Genomic DNA, 11,722 nt, shown 5'->3' with positions numbered 1-11,722 from the left:
CACGAATTCATAGAATTTTAAAATGAAGTCAAGTTTTGTGTTTTAAACGGACGATTTGCACAGAATGGTAATTTTACATCTATCTCCCTGAATATAGCTGAAATATTGCTGCTCGGGCGTTAAACCCCAACAAACAAACAAACAAAGATCTATCTCTCGCAAAGGAAAGGCTGTAGTTGACTAAATATGCTTATCTCAAGATTCGTTTGAAGATTTTAGACATTTTGCAGTTGTACCAATAGAATTGTTTGTGAATTGAAAGTACCGCATTATAATGTGAAAGACAATAGATATTCTAATAGATTAGCCAATCATGCACGATATATATTTGACAAAATACTAGAAGATTTTACGTCTGGTGAAATTAAACATCGGGCTCTGGTAAATATTATTGAACAGAACGAGCGTTGTACGATAAACTCAAGAAAATGTGGGTATTATATATGACAATTTATGCGAAGAAATCATCAATGAAATGGACGACAAGATTCCTAAAACAGAAACACGTAATGCACAAAAACGATATAAGCACAATAAGCCGTACTTGAATGATACAATTTCAGAGTTGTGGGGGATATGAGCAAAAGAGATAAGGACACTCTTAAAGTGGAGTGGAAATATGCGAGTTAAAACGGCTTTACGACAAGCATACAAACAATCAAGAGACAAATTTGATCAAATGTAACGAAAAACAGAGGGAGAATTTTAGAAGAGTAAAAGCTAATGACATAGAACTCTTGTCAACAAAAAATCCAAGGGTTTCAGGAAGAAAATTAGTAGACTCGGTCCAACACAATACAAATCTGTACCGATTGAAATTATTGATGAACATGGAAATTCAGTGAGTGATGAACATGCTGTGCTTAAAAAATGGCGCATAGACTTTCAGAATTTATACAACGATAGCAACAGTGATGAGTTCAATAATGGTCATTATAACTAGGTTAAACTCCACAAACAATAATTAGAAGAAAACATAGACGATCCATTATATATACCGAATGAACAGATGAACAGTAATACAATGTATTACAAAGGAAGAACTCCCTAGAATCGTTATGTACGCAAAAAGGGTCCGCCTGTGGACTTGGTCGGATAACATACAATGTGCTTAAGTTTACTCGAGTTATCGAGACGCTACATTAACTTTTTTCAGTTAGTGTTTGACACGAACATCATCCCATCAGTTTGAAAGAGTAATCAAGGGAACCAAGGTTATAGCGGTAATAAAAAAAGAAAGTAATCTATGGCCAAAGACCAGACATGGAAGACAGACATACAAAACAAAGAACATAAAGTAACTAAAACCATACACACAAAGCAACAAAAACAAATGAGCAACTCGGACTCCACTAAAAACTGGGAGCATGGACCAGGTGCACCGGTAGGGTAAACGTCCTCTGCTTTTCTAGAAACACCCGCCAAGTTGCTCATTAATAGTCAAGTCCGGGGTAGACAAACGAGGAAAGGAAAACTCTGACCCGTTGAACAAATCAGTTTTCATGGTGCAGATGGATACACCATAACGATCCACGAGTTCATGATGACGACATAAAATTTCTGTAGTTAAGACTTCAATCTTGTAGTAGTATAACCCTGTTCCAGAAGCCTATTTGTTAGAGTTCTAGCGCTATACAAAACGTCTGCGTAGTTTCGGCAAGCTCTGGCATAACGTATGAGTTGTGATACGAACACTCCATACGCAGGTGCTGAAGGAATGTTGCCACAGATAAAAGGAAAGTTGACAATTTTGAATGAAAAGTCATCACGTTTATCGTAAAGTTTGGTCAGTAGTTTTCCTTTACCATCGATTTCTAAGTGTATGTCAAGATATGAGGCTGACTTCACAGTGTGTGTACTATCCTTTATCTCAAGTTCTGTTGGGTAGATACGATGTATCAAATCCTCAAAATTAGGATTGTTCAAAGATAATACGTCATCTATATAGCGGAAACTGAGATTAAAGGATCTAACTAAACGATATTCTTTCTTTCGGATCAGATGAGCTATAAAATCAGCCTTATAAGAGTGAAGGAAAAGATCAGCAAATTGAGGAACACAATTTGTTCCCATTGGAATGCCGGCCGTTTGTTGAAAAACGCGTCCAACACACTGGACAAATATGTTGTCGATTAAAAATTCCAGCATTTTGTAAACATCTTCTTCTGTATATTTGGAAGATGATTTGGAATTATTTCTTACAAAGTACGAGGAATCTCTACCAAGAACGATAATATTTATATCTAAGGATTTTAATTGAGTAGGGGAATACAAGTATACAGTGTTGAAAAACCATAGGTTTTTATGCTATTATATTCAGATAATAGTCTTGAACTGATTGTCTCCAAAAGATCTCTCGAATTTTTCAGGATCCACATTGAATTAATACCACTACGATAGTAACAAGTGTTGTGGTAGAACTGCAGGCTTTCTTTGACAGCTGTGTGGAGACGTTCTGTTATATGGCCAATTCTGAAAGACAGTAGTACGGATAGAAGAATCCGGATGAACTATAGGGGCATGCGTTAATTACATATATCTTGCATCAGTAAACTGTTCAGTGTCTTCATTAATATGAGACAAAGAGACTACCTTGAAGATAACAATATTCTTGTCAACGAACAAAATGAATTAAGGAGAAATCGTTTGCGCGAAAACCATATTTTCAAACTTAATAGTGCGATTCAAAACAATGATGAACTATTTGAAGCTTTTATTGATTTGAGAAAATGCTTTGACTTTATTGATCGAGACATGATGTTTATCAATGTGCACGTGGATGGTAAAATATATAATCTATAAAAAGCATGAACTATTGCTCCAAATCTTGTGTTAGAATAAACGGAAAACTATATACTTTAGTATGGAACTAAATTATCTCAACCTTGTTATCGACTTAGCTGGTCAAAAACTGTATGCATTACTTTATTCTAACGATATAACACTATTGGCAGTTAATGAGAACGATTTCCAATGCATACTAGATGTGCTCCATGATTGGTGTAAATGTTGGAGGGTTTTGATAAACACTGAAAAATCGAAATGCATCCATTTTAGGAAACCTAGATGTAAACCTCCAGAATTTGAATTTAAAATGAGCCGAAATAAAATGGTAGACGAGTACAAATATCTTCCCGTTGTGTTTTTATATAATGGAGTATTTTCAACAAACGCTGAAGCGCTTTCGAAGGCAGCCGATCGAGCATTAGGAAAAATAATATTGAATAGGTTAAAGGATTTTGGAATTAAGTCATATGAAAAACTATTTTATTCCTGTGAGGCACCTATACTAGATTATTCATTAGGCAAATGGGGGTGTCGTAAATTCCCAACTTGGGAAAACATCCAAAATAGAACAATACGATATTTTTTGTAGTACACAGATATGCACCGTTACTCGCCATCTATGGAGATATTGGGTGGATTCCGTGTCACTATCGTCATCGAACTGATATGGTTCGTTTATGGAATAGACTGATAAAGTTTGAAGATAGTCGATTGACTAAACAGTGTTTCACTCATGATTATGGTAGATGCCGAAATAATTGGTGTAATGATCTGAAGATTATTCTAATAGTCTAAAACTAGACTTCATTGAATTTTTTGAGCGTAAGGAAATTATTGATTTGACATTGCTTGAAACACACATAGATAGCTATTATAGAGCTGTGGGAAAGATGACATAATTACATTTTCAAAGCTTAGAACTTACGCTAAATTAAAAACAACTTTTGAACAAGAACATACATTATTCTGACCCTTAGTAAAATCGAATGTTCATACTTGGCTCAACTCCGAATTGGAAACTCCCGTTAAGAATAGAAACTGGTCGGTACAATGGTGAACAACCCGTGGAAAGACTCTGTAAATTCAAAATTATTTTGAAAATGAGATACATTTCGTATTTGAGTGTCTGCTTTACAGTGAACTGAGAGACACTTTTTTGCTGATATTCTGTCAAACAATGAACTTCTTACTATGAACAAGGACGATAAATTGTGTTATTTCATGATGAACTTCCCGAGAAAAATCGCAAAATATTCAATGTCCGCATTTCAGATACGACTTAATTGGTATATGAATAAATCTAAGATTATTAACTATGCTTTTTGTTTTTCATAATAACTTTAATTTACATTAAGAAACGTTAAATTTTCGTATTTTTCTTTTTCATATTGTGACTATGTCCAGCATTATCCGTGATAATTTTATACAAATGTTTCTATATAGAAAGATGACTTATAGGCCCATTCGGCCGGGTGTAAAATGTTTGACCTTAAGTAGTATTGCTTTAAACAGTTGTAATTGCACATGTCACTATAATAAATAATCTACTTACTTATTTCCAAGCCCATATCCTTATTGGTTGATATTAGATAAATACTCAACACAATCAATTTTAAAATTGCTTTAATATAGTTATTGTACCTAATTCTGGTTTGCCCACTTTTAATTCAAGGTTTAAATAAAAAAAGAAAATTAAAGTTAAACTTTGTTTCTAAACTATAGGTATAATTTTACCTGTATATTATCTGTAAAATATGTTTGAGCATTATGATTTACAAATTAATTTAAGGATAATATGCATTTAAAAACATTCTTAAACTCTTAATGCTTATTATCAAAAACAAAACTGACAAAACTTATTCAAATTTGTTTTAGTATAAGTATATGTTTCAAACTAATTCGCCAAGATTTGCACTATTTTGTTGAAATATGCAACAAATTTGCCAAGATATGATAAAATTGTTACAACATTAAGCTCAATGCACAAAACCTAAAAAAAGAAATGTAATTAATTGTATCATTCATAAATTTTTATATTTGTAATCAATTAAGTATTAAATTATATGTTTTGCTCAAATACGTGTTATTTCTAAATTCAACGAATTTATACGTTTCAGAATATTTTACCTCTGTACATGTACTTTATTCTCATTAACTATAAGCAGGTACAGTAGGAAGTACTAACATTGATAATGTAACATAAATTGCATTAAAATGGTACATTTTTGAAATTAACCAAAATTAATATTTAATATAATGTGAATAATATTAGCTTTTCAAGCTACCGTAACGATTCAAGTTTTGCGTCTTAAAAATGCATTGCCATTTATTAATGTTGTTACGTGTATTTATGTTGATATTAATTCTACTCACAAAGTATAAGCATTGTAAATAGAAGGTTTAAAGCATTGAATCCACGTATTGCAATGCTCACCTTCAAGCGCTTCAGTTCACCTAGAACAGTGAAAGTTTTCTTTTTATGAGTTAATTAAATAGAACTTCTAATGCTGTTACATTTTTTTAATTATGCTTAATAGTGCTCAAATAAAACATATTTTATTGCTATGTGTGTGTGTGTGTGTGTTCTAACATATGTGATGAACTTGGCATTTCAATATCTGTGACAATAGTTATCTGAAATAAAAAAAAGTATAAAAGAGAGAAAACAAGGGTAATATTAACAGGATGAACTTAAAATTGCTTGCTGTGATCATCCTTTGTCAAAGTGCTTTGATTGTTTGATGAATAATTGAACTGACTTAAATATATCTTTGTTTAAATCATTAGATAAGGAGTCATTTCCGAAAAGCAATGTTTCGATTGTTAGTTCTGGTCAAAAGGCAGTATCATTCTTCAATTTTTCACGTGCCTCTAAATATAATGGGCATTCCAAAAGGTAATGTATGGCATTGTCACAGGCACAGACACAACCTCGATCATTTACAAAATTAACACGTAAGGGATCTGCATTCAGGGCACTACACCAATGTCGAAGTTTCGTATGTAGAATATTACATAGTCGACAACCTGTTCCAAAGCCTAATCGCTGGTGTACAAAAGAAGTTGGAATACAACTGTAATCTTGTAAACGGTTGCCGATAGTCAGAATCAATTCGCAAGTTTCTTTGCCTTACATCTCGTTGTTACGGTGATCAACAGTCATTTAGATATGATGGACAGTATTGATGGTGAATTTTATAAAACAAACTAAGTTACCTTCTTTTTCTTCTAGATCGAAAGGTTTCCTTACCATTTTCAAAATATAAGGAGTCTATATCTGCATATTTTGGAAGACCAGTAACAATTCTTGCAGCCTCATGTTGCACGCGTTCAATTTTGTTCGTATTATCTTGTGTACAACCATCCCAAAATTCACAGGCATCTTCCAAACAAGGGCACAATATAGGCAAAGTCAATTTTTCCAGGTTAAGAGTAAACAATTTACGCAGCATGGAAAGTTGATTGGAAGCGCCTTTTACAATATTTTGAACACGACAAGTCCATTAACAATTTGAATGAAATGTAAGACCAAAGTGTTAATAATTTTTAACACATTTAATCAACTGATCATTGAATCTAATACTTGGTCTATCCGGTTGTCGATTTGTAGAAAATAAATATTCTGTTTTTTAGGGATTAAAATTTACTAGACTGAGTGCTCAAATATGATAAAAAAATATTTGTAATTAAGTAAATTTCACTTTCAATGTCTTATGCTCAACACAGCGAAAACAAATATCACATAAAATATACATTGAAACATACATGCATGACGCCTATACATTTGGAACAGATTATACAACTTAAATGTCAGTGAACCCTTTGTCTTTTTTTGTTGATTGATAATTGCGGTAATTCAAAGTGGGCAAACCAGGACTTAACCATTTTAATTATATTTTTATAACCACTTTGTCCTGTCGGCCTACATTCACCTAAAGGCTGATCGAGGGGAGCGCCCCCTTTTTGTTCGAAAAGCTTTGACTGAGAATCACTGGTGCAAACCTTTTCGGATTTCTGGATCCGTCAATGCTTCACAATTTCCACATCCTGAATATGAATATACAAAAGTAAATAGTTCGTTTTACGATCTTGCTGAAATTTTCTTGAATACTCTAGCTTAGCAACTTCTTACAAAGAAGAGTAGTGCTGTAGTAATTTTATTTACTAAGTTTCATACACTGCATGTATGATGTCAATCTATATTATTCTCATCGGTTTTCTTCTAGCAGTTTCCAAACCACGGTACCTATGGATTTTGTAAAATTCAAAGCGTTACATTTGCACCATTTAATTTCGCATTCAAAAGTATCTGACACTTACGCCACCAATATTCACATTTTTGTGTGAAAAACATTGTCAACTTTGCAAAGCAAAGTTTTGGTCGTTCCCTCCGCGGGACTCGAACTCGTACCGCTGTGACATCATTGCTTCGCAAAGTTGACAGTTCTAACATCGTTGGGAATTTTTCAGACCCTTCTATAAGTTTACGTTATCTTCCCTGTATCAATTTGATCCGATGGAGCAGTGTAGCAAATAGAGTTTGTTTGTTTGTTTGTTTGTTGGAGTTTAACGTCCGAGCAGCAATATTTCAGCTATATTCAGACAATGAACATGAAATGGATGATAAAATGAACATGAAATGAAAAAAAAAAGGATGGGTCACAAGGATAATAGGGTCGACAAATTTTGATTGCCACTGGAAAAAGGGGGATGGGTAAGGTCGGGCAATTTAGCCTCCTGTGGCGGAGCGCAAAGTTTCCTACTCCTATCGAATACCACAGCAGGGTTCTTTAACGTGCGAGGAACGTGGCATCTTTCCCAACACGGTGCACCACTATGGTTTGCGGTCAGGTTTTCCGTATTATAGCCTGACAACCCCAGCATGTAACACGCCAGGGGTACCCCATTCCACCACCTGGGGCACACATCCCAGTTGCTCTGTGGGCAGAGCGCCTAGCCCCCGGCTAGGTTTCTGAGCACTATTTAGTCGCCTTTTACGACAAGCTTAGCGCTGCTGCAGGCCTATTCTTTTAACACCCGGACCTGCACGGGGCAGCAAATAGAGTCGTCACATTCTGAGACGTTGTATAATATTGATTTGTTGTGACATGCATCATTAATTTTATCCTCTATCCTACATAATAATACCTAGATGAACTGTCCCGTACTACCATACATCGTGTACTAAATTACAGCCCTAGATTAATCCGACGAGTAGGAATGACCCGACCAGCGAAAGCTATATTTTTATATAGCCTAGCTGGCCGAGTGGTCTAGGGCGCTGGACTTAGTGCAGGCGGTGTTGCCATCTATGTCACAGTGGTACGAGTTCAAGTCCCGCAGAGGGAACGACTAAAACTTTGCTTCGCAAAGTTGACAGTTGTAACATCGTTGGGAATTTTTCAGACCCTTCTATATATATATATGATACGAATAACTGTTGGATCGTGCCTAAATGCCGTCTGCATAATAGAACAAAGGCTTTTGAAATCATTAAAATCCTGGATGATTTATGACTTGTTTACCTACATGATCATACTACTGTTAAATCATATAAATATACTTTCAGGTACAAAAATATACTAGATATACCACATGTCAAAACCAGTACTTATGGTAATAAAAGTTTTCGTTTGTTTGCGGCTGCTTTATGGAAAGGCTTCTGAACCATTTCAGGGCATCATTTTGAGAGCTTAGTTTGGTCCTGGATGCCTCGGAATGTCACTTTTCTCCATTTGAATAGCTTCTATTGCTTTATCTGTTTTTATCTCACTAGTGCTACGCTGTAGTTGTGCATGAATTTTGACATTTTACTCCGACTTATTATGCCTATGTCTTTTATGTGTGTGCACAAAAATGTGCTTTATAATGTCAATGTATGCCTTGTAAAATGCGCTAGTTAATGTGCTATTTGTTTTATTGCCAATCTGTTTTGTGTAGCGCCTGTTTGTATGTGTTCGTAATTATTTACATAATTTGCTTTTCTTTTTGCTTTTGAGTGTTGCATGCTCATTTGTATGTGTAGTCTCTATGCTTTGCATATCTTGTGTATTTAATACAAATAGTGACTTAGTACACGATGTATGACAGTACGGGACAGTTCATCTAGGTGTAAATGGTGTCCCGTAATACCATACATCGTGTACTAAGTTACAGCCCTATATTACTCCTACGAGAAGGAATGACCCGGCCAGCGAAAGCTATATTTTTATACAGCCTAGCTGGCCGAGTGGTGTAGGGCGCTGGACTTAGTGCAGGCGGTGTTGCCATAGATGTCACAGCGGTACGAGTTCGAGTCCCGGGGAGGGAACGACCAAAAATTTGCATTGCAAATTCGACAGTTCTAACATCGTAGGGAATTTTTCAGACCCTTCTATAAGTTTACGTTATCTTCCTTGTATCAATTTCCGATGGAGCAGTGTAGCAAATATAGTCATCACATTCTGAGACGTTTGTATAATAATGATTCATTGTGACATATATCGTTAATTTGATCCTCTATCCTACACAAAAACACCTTAATGAGCTGTAATAAGTAATCAAGGGAACCAGGGTTATAGCGGTAATCAAAAGAATGTAATCCAGGGGCAAAGACCAGACATGCAAAACAGACATACACAACAAAGAACATAAAGTAACTAAAATCATACATACAAAGTAACAAAATTAAATGAGCAACTCGCCCTAGATTAATCCTATGAAGAGGAATGACCCGGCCAGCGAAAGCTTTATTTCTAATATAGCTTAGCTGGCCGAGTGGTCTAGGGTGCCGGACTTTGTGCAGGTAGTGTTGCCATCTATGTCACAGCGGTACGAGTTCGATTCCCGCGAAGGGAATGACCAAAAATTTTCTTTGCAGATTTGACAGTTCTAACATCGTTGGGAATTTTTCAGACCCTTCTATGCTTACACTATCTTCCCTAGGCCAGTATGAATTTGATTCGATGGAGCAGTGTAGCAATTAGTCGTCAAATTCTGAGTGAAACGTTTGTACACACAGACACACACACACACATATATATATTTGGGTTATTTTTATATTAACAAGGTTCGTTTTGTGGAAATGAAGGGTTTTTTCCCCTGGTTTCTGTCTTGATATGAATGGAGCAAAATATCTATACTTTGCAAGTTTGGTGTTTTTATTTGAACAGCTTGGAACTTAAGTAAAAGCTCATTAATTTGACATGACCCCAGGACCATGGTTGTCTACTCATATGTGATCTTGTTATTAACATGACGCAGAGTGTGGGATCCAAAAGGTATTGTGTTCTTGGGATAGGTACCCCTTTTTGATGTATTACATGTACATTTAAGCAATACAAACCCACACGTGCCTAGTTACAAAGGATCATTAAAATTCAACGCTTTTTAAGAATACAAAAAAATATCAGTTTTATTTATTGTAAATGTCGATATGCTGTACACGTGTTTCAAGGAGTAACCTCTAACCAGCAGCATTAAATATGTAGGAAGATCATAGTCAAAATATTAGTTGTATACAAGAAGTACTCAAAACCAAAACTATCGAATGAGGAAGAAAGTGCAAACTAAAAAATGCTTCGTAGATATTTATAAGAATTGTAAATGAAAGAAAAAAAGGGTTTTCAATCCAAACCAATAGCATAGTTACCATGTTGAAGACTGAGAGAATGATATACTTCAAAGAGGTTTTACTAGAGCTTTATGGTACTTAAAATTTCAGAAAATGAAGGATGATGTCGCAAAACTTAGAAAAACACAAGAGGCCCTGCGTGCCGATGTCTTCTTTATTACTGAGGCAATATACAGCTTTATAAACAAGAAATTATTCGAAAGGGAAACGTAAATCATAATGAGTACTACACTATACCAGAATATTGCAGAGACTTATTAATGATCAGCATTTTGTTTAATTCATCAAACAAGGAAAAGCTTCATTGAATATTTGAAGTGACATCTTGCATCAAAAACCAAAAAGGAAGGAATATACAAGTAACAGAAGGGAATGGGAAAACAAACGACAGGTTAGGAAACTGAAGGGGGGAAACTTTCACAACCTCTGAGAAATTGCTAAAGAGGTTAGTATCACTAGAGACATACATAAACTGTTGTTATAACGTTTTCCCAACCATCAGGAATATGTAATCAGTGTTGGAGGATTACAATCTGACGGACTGGAGTAAATCCAACCAAGACAGGAATTGGCAGTCTTAAAAAGATTTCTTCGGCACTTGTTTTTTTTTAAGGAGGCAATCAAGCGGAATCATCGGATTAAAATATTTACAACAAAAATTTCAAATTGTCCATTCCGAAATCCAATACTGTTAAAAGAAAGCAAAAAACTTGTGAAACACAAGAACATCATGAGACTATGAAGCAGCGATGAAGTGGAATATTCAGCAATCGAGGAAACTGTTTCTTCAGAAGGTATATTAAACGATTCTTTTGGCTTTATTGCTGTTTAAAAATGTCCTGATGGATATTAGTGTATGAAATCGCTTGGTCTTATCAATCGCATAAACCATGTAAACACATTCTATTAAAATTTGCCCCGATTTCTATTTGTACAGAAACGTAAAAAGGTCTACTTTTAATTAAACTTAATGTAAACAGTGTACTTTTTTCGAAACTGTACGTGTAATGATGAAATAAATTTGTTTTACCTGTTTTATGCTTAAGTTACATTGTCCATTACCATATTCACTGAACTACAAAAAAAACCTAGAAATATAAAAATAAAATAAAATAACTATGTGCAAACAAATGACCTCCCCTCCTTCAAGCAGCATAGAACTTAAACCCACTTTTCAAGTTATAGAAAAACTTGCCAACCCCCCACCCCCACCACATTTTGACTAGCCCTCTCTACTCCCAGATAAAAAGTTACTTTTTTACGGAAAAATTGACCGACATCAGTTTTAGTTGTTATAATAATATAATCGACTGGATTTCTGTT

This window comes from Perna viridis, chromosome 1, assembly GCF_037379345.1.
Source record: "Perna viridis isolate PV_CMFRI_1.1 ecotype Kerala chromosome 1, ASM3737934v1, whole genome shotgun sequence".
NCBI lineage: Eukaryota > Metazoa > Mollusca > Bivalvia > Mytilida > Mytilidae > Perna > Perna viridis.
The sequence above is the reverse complement of the archived record's forward strand: the minus strand, read 5'-3'. Positions refer to the sequence as shown.